At 47.1% G+C, this 13,220-nt stretch overlaps 9 non-coding genes and 3 pseudogenes across 9 annotated transcripts; all 12 read left to right on the top strand.

The window, feature by feature from the left end:
- The first annotated feature begins 239 nt into the window (after positions 1-239).
- On the top strand, positions 240-358 carry LOC150026688 (5S ribosomal RNA; annotated as a pseudogene).
- Positions 359-798: 440 nt separating this feature from the next.
- On the top strand, positions 799-917 carry LOC150026687 (5S ribosomal RNA). The gene has a single exon (XR_016522196.1). It is a non-coding gene; the product is annotated as a 5S ribosomal RNA (ribosomal RNA).
- Positions 918-1,283: 366 nt separating this feature from the next.
- Positions 1,284-1,402, top strand: LOC150026686 (5S ribosomal RNA). The gene has a single exon (XR_016522102.1). It is a non-coding gene; the product is annotated as a 5S ribosomal RNA (ribosomal RNA).
- A 455-nt stretch (positions 1,403-1,857) lies between these two features.
- Positions 1,858-1,976, top strand: LOC150026685 (5S ribosomal RNA). Its single transcript, XR_016522640.1, has one exon. It is a non-coding gene; the product is annotated as a 5S ribosomal RNA (ribosomal RNA).
- A 366-nt stretch (positions 1,977-2,342) lies between these two features.
- LOC150026684 (5S ribosomal RNA) lies at positions 2,343-2,461 on the top strand. The gene has a single exon (XR_016522639.1). It is a non-coding gene; the product is annotated as a 5S ribosomal RNA (ribosomal RNA).
- A 366-nt stretch (positions 2,462-2,827) lies between these two features.
- LOC150026683 (5S ribosomal RNA) lies at positions 2,828-2,946 on the top strand (annotated as a pseudogene).
- A 456-nt stretch (positions 2,947-3,402) lies between these two features.
- LOC150026682 (5S ribosomal RNA) lies at positions 3,403-3,521 on the top strand. Its single transcript, XR_016522219.1, has one exon. It is a non-coding gene; the product is annotated as a 5S ribosomal RNA (ribosomal RNA).
- Positions 3,522-3,977: 456 nt separating this feature from the next.
- On the top strand, positions 3,978-4,096 carry LOC150026681 (5S ribosomal RNA). Its single transcript, XR_016521925.1, has one exon. It is a non-coding gene; the product is annotated as a 5S ribosomal RNA (ribosomal RNA).
- Positions 4,097-4,552: 456 nt separating this feature from the next.
- On the top strand, positions 4,553-4,671 carry LOC150026680 (5S ribosomal RNA). Its single transcript, XR_016521986.1, has one exon. It is a non-coding gene; the product is annotated as a 5S ribosomal RNA (ribosomal RNA).
- A 455-nt stretch (positions 4,672-5,126) lies between these two features.
- LOC150026679 (5S ribosomal RNA) lies at positions 5,127-5,245 on the top strand. Its single transcript, XR_016522159.1, has one exon. It is a non-coding gene; the product is annotated as a 5S ribosomal RNA (ribosomal RNA).
- A 456-nt stretch (positions 5,246-5,701) lies between these two features.
- LOC150026678 (5S ribosomal RNA) lies at positions 5,702-5,820 on the top strand (annotated as a pseudogene).
- A 456-nt stretch (positions 5,821-6,276) lies between these two features.
- On the top strand, positions 6,277-6,395 carry LOC150026677 (5S ribosomal RNA). The gene has a single exon (XR_016522221.1). It is a non-coding gene; the product is annotated as a 5S ribosomal RNA (ribosomal RNA).
- Positions 6,396-13,220: the final 6,825 nt, after the last annotated feature.

The raw sequence follows: 13,220 nt of genomic DNA, 5'->3' as shown, positions 1-13,220 counted from the left end.
CTCCAAATCTATCACTATTCTCTTCAATCTGAGGACTCCTCCATCAAATATACACTAAAACAAGATCCCACAAAAAAAATTACACAAAAATTCAATTTCTACCTATTTTTAATGCATTTTACAAAAATCGTCTTACCTTGTAAGTCCATCTGGTATCTCAAGACCCATTTTGTGATTAACCATTTGAAACTGAAGCCCACTTGCAAACCCATATAGGCATTGATCGCGCTGCACTTGACAGGTGCGATCATACCAGCACTAATGCACCGGATCCTATTAGAACTCCGCAGTTAAGCGTGCTTGGGCGAGAGTAGTACTAGGATGGGTGACCTCCTAAGAATTCTTTTTTGTGTTCTGTTCTTCTTCTGGCGTACACAATCAAACCATGATGAGTTCAACTTTTTCGTGACTACGAGTTGTGGGGGTCCTTGTCCTTCGGGAATTGGCAACTAGATTCGTTACCACGTTTCGAACAACTTTCATTTTTAACGCGTCTCCATCCGACTTCTCTATCAAAAGTTATGACCGTTTGAAGTTTAGTCACGATAATTTTTGGCAACTCCAAATCTATCACTATTCTCTTCAATCTGAGAACTCCTCCATCAAATATACACTAAAACAAGATCCCACAAAAAAAATTAGACAAAAATTCAACTTCTACCTATTTTTAATGCAATTTACAAAAATCGTCTTACCTTGTTCGTCCATCTTGTATCTCAAGACCCATTTTGTGTTTAACCATTTGAAACTGAAGCCCACTTGCAAACCCATATAGGCATTGATCGCGCTGCACTTGACAGGTGCGATCATACCAGCACTAATGCACCGGATCCCATCAGAACTCCGCAGTGAAGCGTTCTTGGGCGAGAGTAGTACTAGGATGGGTGACTTCCTGGGAAGTCCTCGTGTTGCACTTCTTCGAAGGAATTGGCAACTAGATTCGTTACCACGTTTCGAACAACTTTCATTTTTAACGCGTCTCCATCCGACTTCTCTATCAAAAGTTATGACCGTTTGAAGTTTAGTCACGATAATTTTTGGCAACTCCAAATCTATCACTATTCTCTTCAATCTGAGGACTCCTCCATCAAATATACACTAAAACAAGATCCCACAAAAAAAATTGGACAAAAATTCAATTTCTACCTATTTTTAATGCATTTTACAAAAATCGTCTTACCTTGTTCGTCCATCTTATATCTCAAGACCCATTTTGTGTTTAACCATTTGAAACTGAAGCCCACTTGCAAACCCATATAGGCATTGATCGCGCTGCACTTGACAGGTGCGATCATACCAGCACTAATGCACCGGATCCCATCAGAACTCCGCAGTTAAGCGCGCTTGGGCGAGAGTAGTACTAGGATGGATGACCTCCTGGGAAGTCCTCGTGTTGCACTTCTTTTTTGTGTTCTGTTCTTCTTCCTGGCCTATACAATAAAACCATGATGAGTTCACCTTTTTCGTGACTGCGAGTGGTGGGGGTCCTTGTCCTTCGGGAATTGGCAACTAGATTCGTTACCACGTTTTGAACAACTTTCATTTTTAACGCGTCTCCATCCGACTTCTCTATCAAAAGTTATGACCGTTTGAAGTTTAGTCACGATAATTTTTGGCAACTCTAAATCTATCAATATTCTCTTCAATCTAAGGACTCCTCCTTCAAATATACACTAAAACAAGATCCCACAAAAAAAATTAGACAAAAATTCAACTTCTACCTATTTTAATGCAATTTACAAAAATCGTCTTACCTTGTTCGTCCATCTTGTATCTCAAGACCCATTTTGTGTTTAACCATTTGAAACTGAAGCCCACTTGCAAACCCATATAGGCATTGATCGCGCTGCACTTGACAGGTGCGATCATACCAGCACTAATGCACCGGATCCCATCAGAACTCCGCAGTCAAGCGTGCTTGGGCGAGAGTAGTACTAGGATGGGTGACCTCCTGGGAAGTCCTCGTGTTGCACTTCTTTGAAGGAATTGGCAACTAGATTCGTTACCACGTTTCGAACAACTTTCATTTTTAACGCGTCTCCATCCGACTTCTCTATCAAAAGTTATGACCGTTTGAAGTTTAGTCACGATAATTTTTGGCAACTCCAAATCTATCACTATTCTCTTCAATCTAAGGACTCCTCCATCAAATATACACTAAAACAAGATCCCACAAAAAAAATTAGACAAAAATTCAACTTCTACCTATTTTTAATGCAATTTAAAAAAATCGTCTTACCTTGTTCGTCCATCTTGTATCTCAAGACCCATTTTGTGTTTAACCATTTGAAACTGAAGCCCACTTGCAAACCCATATAGGCATTGATCGCGCTGCACTTGACAGGTGCGATCATACCAGCACTAATGCACCGGATCCCATCAGAACTCCGCAGTCAAGCGTGCTTGGGCGAGAGTAGTACTAGGATGGGTGACCTCCTGGGAAGTCCTCGTGTTGCACTTCTTCGACGGAATTGGCAACTTGATTCGTTACCACGTTTCGAACAACTTTCATTTTTAACGCGTCTCCATCCGACTTCTCTATCAAAAGTTATGACCGTTTGAAGTTTAGTCACGATAATTTTTGGCAACTCCAAATCTATCACTATTCTCTTCAATCTGAGGACTCCTTCATCAAATATACACTAAAACAATATCCCACAAAAAAAATTAGACAAAAATTCAATTTCAACATATTTTTAATGCATTTTACAAAAATCGTCTTACCTTGTTCGTCCATCTTGTATCTCAAGACCCATTTTGTGTTTAACCATTTGAAACTGAAGCCCACTTGCAAACCCATATAGGCATTGATCGCGCTGCACTTGACAGGTGCGATCATACCAGCACTAATGCAGTGGATCCCATCAGAACTCCGCAGTTAAGGGTGCTTGGGCGAGAGTAGTACTAGGATGGATGACCTCCTGGGAAGTCCTCGTGTTGCACTTGTTTTTTGTGTTCTGTTCTTCTTCCTGGCATATACAATCAAACCATGATGAGTTCACCTTTTTCGTGACTGCGAGTTGTGGGGGTCCTTGTCCTTCGGGAATTGGCAACTAGATTCGTTACCACGTTTCGAACAACTTTCATTTTTAACGCGTCTCCATCCGACTTCTCTATCAAAAGTTATGACCGTTTGAAGTTTAGTCACGATAATTTTTGGCAACTCCAAATCTATCACTATTCTCTTCAATCTGAGGACTCCTTCATCAAATATACACTAAAACAAGATCCCACAAAAAAAATTAGACAAAAATTCAATTTCAACATATTTTTAATGCATTTTACAAAAATCGTCTTACCTTGTTCGTCCATCTTGTATCTCAAGACCCATTTTGTGTTTAACCATTTGAAACTGAAGCCCACTTGCAAACCCATATACGCATTGATCGCGCTGCACTTGACAGGTGCGATCATACCAGCACTAATGCACCGGATCCCATCAGAACTCCGCAGTTAAGGGTGCTTAGGCGAGAGTAGTACTAGGATGGATGACCTCCTGGGAAGTCCTCGTGTTGCACTTGTTTTTTGTGTTCTGTTCTTCTTCCTGGCATATACAATCAAACCATGATGAGTTCACCTTTTTCGTGACTGCGAGTTGTGGGGGTCCTTGTCCTTCGGGAATTGGCAACTAGATTCGTTACCACGTTTCGAACAACTTTCATTTTTAACGCGTCTCCATCCGACTTCTCTATCAAAAGTTATGACCGTTTGAAGTTTAGTCTCGATAATTTTTGGCAACTCCAAATCTATCACTATTCACTTCAATCTGAGGACTCCTCCATCAAATATACACTAAAACAAGATCCCACAAAAAAAATTAGACAAAAATACAATTTCTACCTATTTTTAATGCATTTTACAACAATCGTCTTACCTTGTTCGTCCATCTTGTATCTCAAGACCCATTTTGTGTTTAACCATTTGAAACTGAAGCCCACTTGCAAACCCATATAGGCATTGATCGCGCTGCACTTGACAGGTGCGATCATACCAGCACTAATGCACCGGATCCCATTAGAACTCCGCAGTCAAGCGTGCTTGGGCGAGAGTAGTACTAGGATGGGTGACCTCCTGGGAAGTCCTCGTGTTGCACTTCTTTTTTGTGTTCTGTTCTTCTTCCTGGCGTATACAATCAAACCATGATGAGTTCAACTTTTTCGTGACTACGAGTTGTGGGGGTCCTTGTCCTTCGGGAATTGGCAACTAGATTCGTTACCACGTTTCGAACAACTTTCATTTTTAACGCGTCTCCATCCGACTTCTCTATCAAAAGTTATGACCGTTTGAAGTTTAGTCACGATAATATTTGGCAACTCCAAATCTATCACTATTCTCTTCAATCTGAGGACTCCTCCATCAAATATACACTAAAACAAGATCCCACAAAAAAAATTAGACAAAAATTCAATTTCTACCTATTTTTAATGCATTTTACAAAAATCGTCTTACCTTGTTCGTCCATCTTGTATCTCAAGACCCATTTTGTGTTTAACCATTTGAAACTGAAGCCCACTTGCAAACCCATATAGGCATTGATCGCGCTGCACTTGACAGGTGCGATCATACCAGCACTAATGCACCGGATCCCATCCGTACTCCGCAGTCAAGCGTGCTTGGGCGAGAGTAGTACTAGGATGGGTGACCTCCTGGGAAGTCCTCGTGTTGCACTTCTTTTTGTATTCTGTTCTTCTTCCTGGCCTATACAATCAAACCATGATGAGTTCACCTTTTTCGTGACTGCGAGTTGTGGGGGTCCTTGTCCTTCGGGAATAGGCAACTAGATTCGTTACCACGTTTCGAAAAACTTTCATTTTTAACGCGTCTCCATCCGACTTCTCTATCAAAAGTTATGACCGTTTGAAGTTTAGTCACGATAATTTTTGGCAACTCCAAATCTATCACTATTATCTTCAATCTAAGGACTCCTCCATCAAATATACACTAAAACAAGATCCCACAAAAAAAATTATACAAAAATTCAACTTCTACCTATTTTTAATGCAATTTAAAAAAATCGTCTTACCTTGTTCGTCCATCTTGTATCTCAAGACCCATTTTGTGTTTAACCATTTGAAACTGAAGCCCACTTGCAAACCCATATAGGCATTGATCGCGTTGCACTTGACAGGTGCGATCATACCAGCACTACTACACCGGATCCCATCAGAACTCCGCAGTCAAGCGTGCTTGGGCGAGAGTAGTACTAGGATGGATGACCTCCTGGGAAGTCCTCGTGTTGCACTTGTTTTTTGTGTTCTGTTCTTCTTCCTGGCGTATACAATCAAACCATGATGAGTTCACCTTTTTCGTGACTGCGAGTTGTGGGGGTCCTTGTCCTTCGGGAATTGGCAACTAGATTCGTTACCACGTTTCGAACAACTTTCATTTTTAACGCGTCTCCATCCGACTTCTCTATCAAAAGTTATGACCGTTTGAAGTTTAGTCACGATAATTCTTGGCAACTCCAAATCTATCACTATTCTCTTCCATCTGAGAACTCCTCCATCAAATATACACTAAAACAAGATCCCACAAAAAAAATTAGACAAAAATTCAACTTTTACCTATTTTTAATGCATTTTACAAAAATCGTCTTACCTTGTTCGTCCATCTTGTATCTCAAGACCCATTTTGTGTTTAACCATTTGAAACTGAAGCCCACTTGCAAACCCATATAGGCATTGATCGCGCTGCACTTGACAGGTGCGATCATACCAGCACTAATGCACCGGATCCCATCATAACTCCACAGTCAAGCGTGCTTGGGCGAGAGTAGTACTAGGATGGGTGACCTCATGGGAAGTCCTCGTGTTGCACTTCGTTTTTGTGTTCTGTTCTTCTTCCTGGCCTATACAATCAAACCATGATGAGTTCACCTTTTTCGTGACTGCGAGTTGTTGGGGACCTTGTCCTTCGGGAATTGGCAACTAGATTCGTTACCACGTTTCGAACAACTTTCATTTTTAACGCGTCTCCATCCGACTTCTCTATCAAAAGTTATGACCGTTTGAAGTTTAGTCACGATAATTTTTGGCAACTCCAAATCTATCATTATTCTCTTCAGTCTGAGAACTCCTCCATCAAATATACACTAAAACAAGATCCCACAAAAAAAATTAGACAAAAATTCAATTTCTACCTATTTTTAATGCATTTTACAAAAATCGTCTTACCTTGTTCGTCCATCTTGTATCTCAAGACCCATTTTGTGTTTAACCATTTGAAACTGAAGCCCACTTGCAAACCCATATAGGCATTGATCGCGCTGCACTTGACAGGTGCGATCATACCAGCACTAATGCACCGGATCCCATCCGTACTCCGCAGTCAAGCGTGCTTGCGCGAGAGTAGTACTAGGATGGGTGACCTCCTGGGAAGTCCTCGTGTTGCACTTCTTTTTTGTGTTCTGTTCTTCTTCCTGGCGTATACAATCAAACCATGATGAGTTCAACTTTTTCGTGACTACGAGTTGTGGGGGTCCTTGTCCTTCGGGAATTGGCAACTAGATTCGTTACCACGTTTCGAACAACTTTCATTTTTAACGCGTCTCCATCCGACTTCTCTATCAAAAGTTATGACCGTTTGAAGTTTAGTCACGATAATTTTTGGCAACTCCAAATCTATCACTATTCTCTTCAATCTGAGGACTCCTCCATCAAATATACACTAAAACAAGATCCCACAAAAAAAATTAGACAAAAATTCAATTTCTACCTATTTTTAATGCATTTTACAAAAATCGTCTTACCTTGTTCGTCCATCTTGTATCTTGTACCGCCCTTGTAGTCAGGAGTAATGACGTGGCGTCGAGCTATGATATAGGCGTGTTGGATGGGACACCTGGTTGGCAGAAGGGAAGGAGGTCGGGGGGTTTGCGTAATCGCCAGTTATTAAGTTGGCGTGCTCCGATCTCCACCATACCTAAACCGGCGGTCACCGAGTTGAAGATGAAATCGCCAGATGTGAATCCTGGCGACCAAGTGATTAGAGATCGCCGAAACAAGGACATCGCCGAAGATGAAGGCAGATGGTCATTTCCCAGCTGGCCAGAGGATGAAGCTCGGGAGATAAGCCCACTTGAATGTATGCAGTGGAACAGGTAGTACAGATCATGAAGGCGGCCGGCGAGACCACAGGGAAGGTGTGTACGAAGGCACCCGAACTCGCCATCCAGAAGAGATCACGCTCCAAGGCAACTATGCACTGAGTAGTATCATGCATAAGTAACTTAGCCAAAGAAGAGTCAGAAGTAGCGCCCAAGTCAAGGACGCTCCAGATGATGGCACGAGTACAGCTGGATGCGAGCCACGTGTCCAGATGTGTAACTGCCAGGAGAGAGAAAGTGCCCAGGTATATAAGAGTTCCCAACGAACTTCTGAGGTACGCACGTTCAGATTGTTTCTTTACGCTTGCGAGTCTTGAGTATACTGAGAGAGAACTGGTCACGGTTCCTTAGAGTTTTTGAGTTTTACTCTTGAGTAATTGGTGGTTCAGTCGCTGACTTGGGCGTCGAAGCGCGATCGACCGCAGCGGCGCCGTTTCGTCTTTTGCAGGTTCTTGAGGTGGATTGCGGTGAAGGACGGAGGCAAACACGGCGCATACATCGATCCAAGTGTGACGAGGCAAAGCTCCAGCGTTTTGGTCAACAGGCAGGATCATCAGGCGCCCACCGTGGGGCCGTGTAAAACCTGTTCCCATCCACAGCGTGAGTTCTTGGAGGTTTCTGCAGTTTCTGTGTGGTTGTCTGCTGGTGCAACCATTGTTCGCTGTTCGTCTAAATTTTGTTTGGTAGTTTCGCGTTTTCCACCGTTCGTTTAGGTTTTTGTTCGGTGAGGTGAGGTTTTTTGCTGTTGGCGCGAGTTTTAATCGGTGAGATCTGAGTTCTTTTGCTCATTTGGATTTTCGTGGAAGAAGCGTTGGTTTTGGGTGGAGTTGCGAGTTTCTGTGAAGGTTTGTTGTGTTCTTGAGGTTCTTCGAGGTTTCGCGAAGTTCTGACCGATTGATCGCTGAATCGATCGTCGCTGAAGAAGGTGTTGTTCGTCGCTCTCTGTGATTTGTCAAGATTTCATGAGAAAAATGAGAAGCAACCGTTCAAGTCCAGTTGCGCCCGTTGCTGCTGAAGGCGCCATGACTATGGCGCAGATGGTGGAAATCATGCGCTCGCTGCAGGCGAATGTTGAAGCCTCGCGCATAGAGCAGGCAAGAATGCACGAGGACCTGGTCGCCTCTCGGGCCAGGAATGATGAGCTTAGCAGAGTGACTGAAGAGCTGCGTCAAGCTCTTCAGGAGCAGCGAGGGCGCCCAGTCGCTGAAGAGGTCGCGCCGTCAACGCCGCCTCGCGTTTTCCCTATGCCTTTCGCTCAGGCGATTACCGACACGCCTATCCCTGCGAGTGTGGTACCTGTGAAGGCTGTTTTTACCGGCGTGGAGGATCCTGAGACACATCTCACCACGTTCCATACGCAGATGATGCTGTCAGGAGGATCAGACGCCGTGTACTGCAAGATGTTTGTGAGCACACTCCAGGGAACGGCGCTGGAATGGTTTGTGAGCCTGCCTACGGGTCACATTACCAACTTCCAACAGTTCTCAAAGATCTTCGTCGAGCAGTACATAGTGAACAAGGCACCGCCCAGGGTGTCTTATGATTTGTTCGACATAAGGCAGTATCAGGGAGAGTCCCTCAGGGACTACCTGAATCGTTTTGGGGCGCAGATGGTCCGCTCGCCAGCCAAAGACGAGGAGATGCTGGTCTACGCATTCAAGAAGGGCATGCTGCCGGGACCATTCTGCGAGGCATTGATCAGGGCTCACCCTGCCACATTTGCTGAGGTCAGGCGACTTGCGGTGGCCCACATCGCCGATGAAAGTGAGGTCGCCGAGAAGAGGGGAAGCGTGGCTCCCGCTAGGCCACGTGCCCAGACCAGGATCCAGCCACAGAGGGTGCTGGAGACAGCAGCGGCCAGGAGGGATCAGAGGACTCGCCATCCTTATGATCCAAGGAAGAACAAGGGCAGGGGCCAAGGGCGCCCTCAACCAGCACGCCGGGAGTACAATCGCCCGCCAAAGCACAAGTTTGTCATGGGATTGGCGGACCTGATCGCCATTCCCAATATAGCAGCTAGGCTGAAGGCGCCCGAGAAGGTGGGCGACAAGGTGCTGGGACCAAAGCCAGACGCCTGGTGCGAGTTCCACCAGGGCTTTGGCCACACCGTGGATTCATGCTTGGCTTTAGGATACCAGCTCGACGATTTGGTCAAGAGCGGGTTCCTAAACTACTACTTGCTGGATAGAAGGACGGGGGGCGCGTCGAGCTCCCAACCAGCAGGTGGTGAGGCTCAGCAGCACGAGATGCCTACCCACGGAGAAATCCACACCATTGCAGGAGGTTTCTCGGGTGGTGGATGCACCGCATCACAGAGGAAGAGGTATGTGAGGTCTGTGATGACGGTGGATATGTTTGAGGACCACTCGCTGGATGTGGACATTACGTTCACCAAGCAAGATCTTCGGGACGTTGTGCCTCATGACAACGACCCCATAGTCATCTCACTGATTACAGAGGGAAGGAAGGTCCATAGGGTTCTGGTGGACCAAGGAAGCTCGGCAGACGTGATGTTCTGGCCGACTTTCACACAGTTGGAGTTGCCCCTTGACCAGCTGAGGCCCTATGGAGGGTGTTTGTATGGTTTCGCTGGCGACCAGGTGCAGGTCAGGGGGTACATTGAGTTGAGGACTACGTTTACAGATGAGGCGGGTTCGAGAACAGAGAAAATCAAGTACCTTGTCGTAAATGCTCCCTCAGCATACAGCATTCTGTTGGGAAGACCCACGCTCAACAGAATAGGCGCTATACCGTCGACCCGGCACATGAAGGTGAAGCTGCCGTCTATGGAGGGGGTGGTGATCACCATCAAATCCGACCAGAAAGAAGCAAAGAAGTGCTATGAGAATAGCCTGAAAAACAAGAGGTCTGTGAGTTACGTGACAACCACCCCGCCACCCGGTGTGAAGCCCAGGCCGACGGTGATGGAGGAGACCGCCGGAGGCGACGTGGTGATGGTAGATGCTGAGCTGGGGGAGGGGAACGCCGTTCTAGAGGAAGAAGAGGCGAGGAATCGCCCTGAGGAAGCGAGGGAGCTGGGAATCGCCAGGGCGGTGATCGCCAGAGAAACCAGACCAAAACCCGTCGAGCAGTGGCTCGAAAAAGAAATCGGGGGAAAGATCATCAAGTTAGGAAGATCTCTAGAAGTTGAGCTCCAGGACCAGATCGTCCAGGTGATAGAGCGGCATCTCGATGCGTTTGCATGGTCCGCTTCGGACATGCCCGGGATCGATCCCGACTTTTAATGCCATCATTTGGCGATGGACAACCAGGTCAGACCAGTACGACAGAGAAGAAGGAAGTTCAACGAGGAGAGAAGGCAGGCGATCAGGGACGAAACACAGAAACTCCTCGCTGCAGGCCATATCAGGGAGGTGCAGTACCCTGATTGGCTGGCCAATGTCGTACTGGTGAAGAAGAGCAATGGGAAATGGCGCATGTGCGTCGATTTCACCGATCTGAACAAGGCCTGCCCAAAGGATTCGTATCCTTTGCCAAGTATAGACGCCCTGGTGGACAGTGCTGCAGGGTGTAAGTTGTTGAGTTTCCTGGATGCCTTCTCGGGGTATAACCAGATCAAGATGCATCCCATGGATGAAGAGAAGACCGCCTTCATGACCGAGAGATCGTGCTACTGCTACAAGGTGATGCCTTTTGGGCTGAAGAACGCGGGGGCCACGTACCAGAGGTTGATGGATCGAGTACTTGCACCGATGCTGGGAAGGAATGTGCAAGCGTACGTGGATGACATGGTCGTGACCTCGCCGGAGAAGAGCAAGCACGTTGCGGACTTGGAGGAGTTGTTCACTACGATCGCCAAGTTTAGGTTGAAGCTGAATCCCGAGAAGTGCATTTTTGGCGTGGAGGCTGGGAAGTTCTTGGGATTTCTCTTAACCGAAAGAGGAATAGAAGCCAACCCTGATAAGTGCGCTGCCATTTTGGCGATGAGGAGCCCGGCTACCGTGAAGGAAGTGCAGCAGCTTACAGGTCGGATGGCCGCCCTGTCTCGTTTCGTGTCGGCTAGTGGAGAGAAGGGCCATCCGTATTTTCAGTGCTTAAGGCGGAACAACAAGTTTACCTGGACGAAGGAGTGCGAAGAGGCCTTCGTTAAACTTAAAGAGTACCTGGCGAGCCCGCCGGTTTTGTGCAAACCGCTGGTAGGAACCCCTCTCAGGTTGTATTTTGCTGTGACTGAGACGGCAGTGAGCGCGGTGCTCACCCAGGACCAAGATCAGGCTCAAAAGCCTATTTATTTTGTTAGTAAGGTGCTGCAGGGCCCCGAAACGAGGTATCAGGCCCTGGAGAAGGCTGCACTGGCAGTAGTCTTTTCGGCAAGGAGGTTACGCCACTATTTCCATAGCTTCACGATACTGGTGATGACCGACTTGCCCATCCAGAAGGTTCTGAAGAAGCCTGACGTTGCTGGGAGGATGGTGGAGTGGGCAGTGGAGTTGTCGGAGTTTGATATTAAATATGAGCCCCGAGGTCCGATCAAGGGGCAGGTCTTCGCAGACTTCGTGGTCGAGCTCTCGTCTGAGGCAACACGAGTTGAGGGGAATGACTTTCGTTGGGTGCTCTCAGTGGACGGGTCGTCGAACCAGCAGGGTAGCGGTGCTGGGGTCATCTTGGAGGGACCCAACGGCGTGCTGATCGAACAATCTTTGAGGTTTGCCTTCAAGGCCAGCAACAATCAAGCAGAATATGAGGCGCTGATCGTCGGTATCTTGCTGGCTAAAGAGATGGGAGCTAGGGTGCTGATGGCTAAGAGTGACTCGCTGTTAGTCACGGGGCAAGTAACAGGCGAGTTCCAGGCTAAAGATCCACAAATGGCGGCTTACCTGGAGTATGTACAGGAATTGAAGAGTTCCTTTATCTCCTTTGAAGTGGTGCATGTGCCCAGAGAGCAGAATGCCCGAGCTGACTTGCTAGCTAAGCTCGCCAGTTCAAGCAAGGGGGGTAGGCAGAGGACGGTGATTCAAGAAACTCTGAAGACGCCGAGAGCATTTGTGGCAGATCACCTGGTTCTTCAGATAAGCAGGTCGACGGAGAAAGCGGCGAGGAGTCCCAGATCCTTGACTCAAGAGACCTTGAGGTCGCCAAGAATAAGAGCATGTCGGGGAGAAAAGGTGAACATGACGCAGGTCTGCGCTACGCATGAGCCAGACACCTGGGTAACACAGTACAAGCGATGCCTGGCGGATGGCCTTCTCCCGCTGGATCCGACGGAGGCTAGGAAAATAAAGAAGAATTCTAGCAAGTTCACAATGATTGATGGCGAGTTGTACAGGTTTGGGTTCACTCACCCACTCCTGGAATGTGTGCACGGCGAGAAATGTACAAGAATTATGGCAGAGCTCCATGAAGGGATATGCGGAAGCCACGTTGGGGGTCGAGCTCTGGCCGCAAGGACTCTCCGTGCAGGTTACTACTGGCCAACAATGAGAGAAGACTGCAAGAAGTATGCGCAGTGCTACAAGCAATGCCAGCAGCACGCCGATTGGCACAAGGCGCCTCCCTAGGAGTTGAAGTCGATTTACAGCCCTTGGCCGTTTCACACATGGGGGATCGACATCCTGGGACCATTCCCGCTGGCGATCAGCAGATGAAGTACTTGGTGGTGGCGATTGAATATTTCACCAAGTGGATCGAAGCAGAACCAGTGGCCCAGATCACCGCACACAAGATCGAGGGTTTTGTGTGGAAGAACATTGTGTGCCGGTTTGGTGTGCCCAAGCGCCTGGTGTCGGACAATGGGACTCAGTTTGCAAGTCACCTGTTGAAGAAGCTGTGTGAAGGGGTGGGAATTCAACAAGTATTTGCATCCGTCGAGCACCCTCAGATGAATGGCCAAGTAGAGTCAGCCAATCGGGTGTTACTCAGAGGCTTGAAGAGAAGACTAGAGAAAGCCAAAGGAAGTTGGGCTGAGGAGGTACCCCGTATAGTCTGGGCGTACCACACCACCGAGCAGTCAGGAACCCATGAGACCCCGTTCAGCCTGGTCTATGGATGCGACGCAATGATTCCAGTGGAGATCCAGGAGAGCTCCCCGAGATTCCAGAACTTCGTGGAGGAAGACTCGAATGAGGAAAGAAGGTTGAATCTGGACTTACTGGAT

The sequence above is a fragment of the Phaseolus vulgaris genome, chromosome 6, assembly GCF_051622355.1.
Source record: "Phaseolus vulgaris cultivar YP4 chromosome 6, ASM5162235v1, whole genome shotgun sequence".
Taxonomy (NCBI): domain Eukaryota; kingdom Viridiplantae; phylum Streptophyta; class Magnoliopsida; order Fabales; family Fabaceae; genus Phaseolus; species Phaseolus vulgaris.
This window is presented reverse-complemented; position numbering and strand designations above follow the sequence as displayed.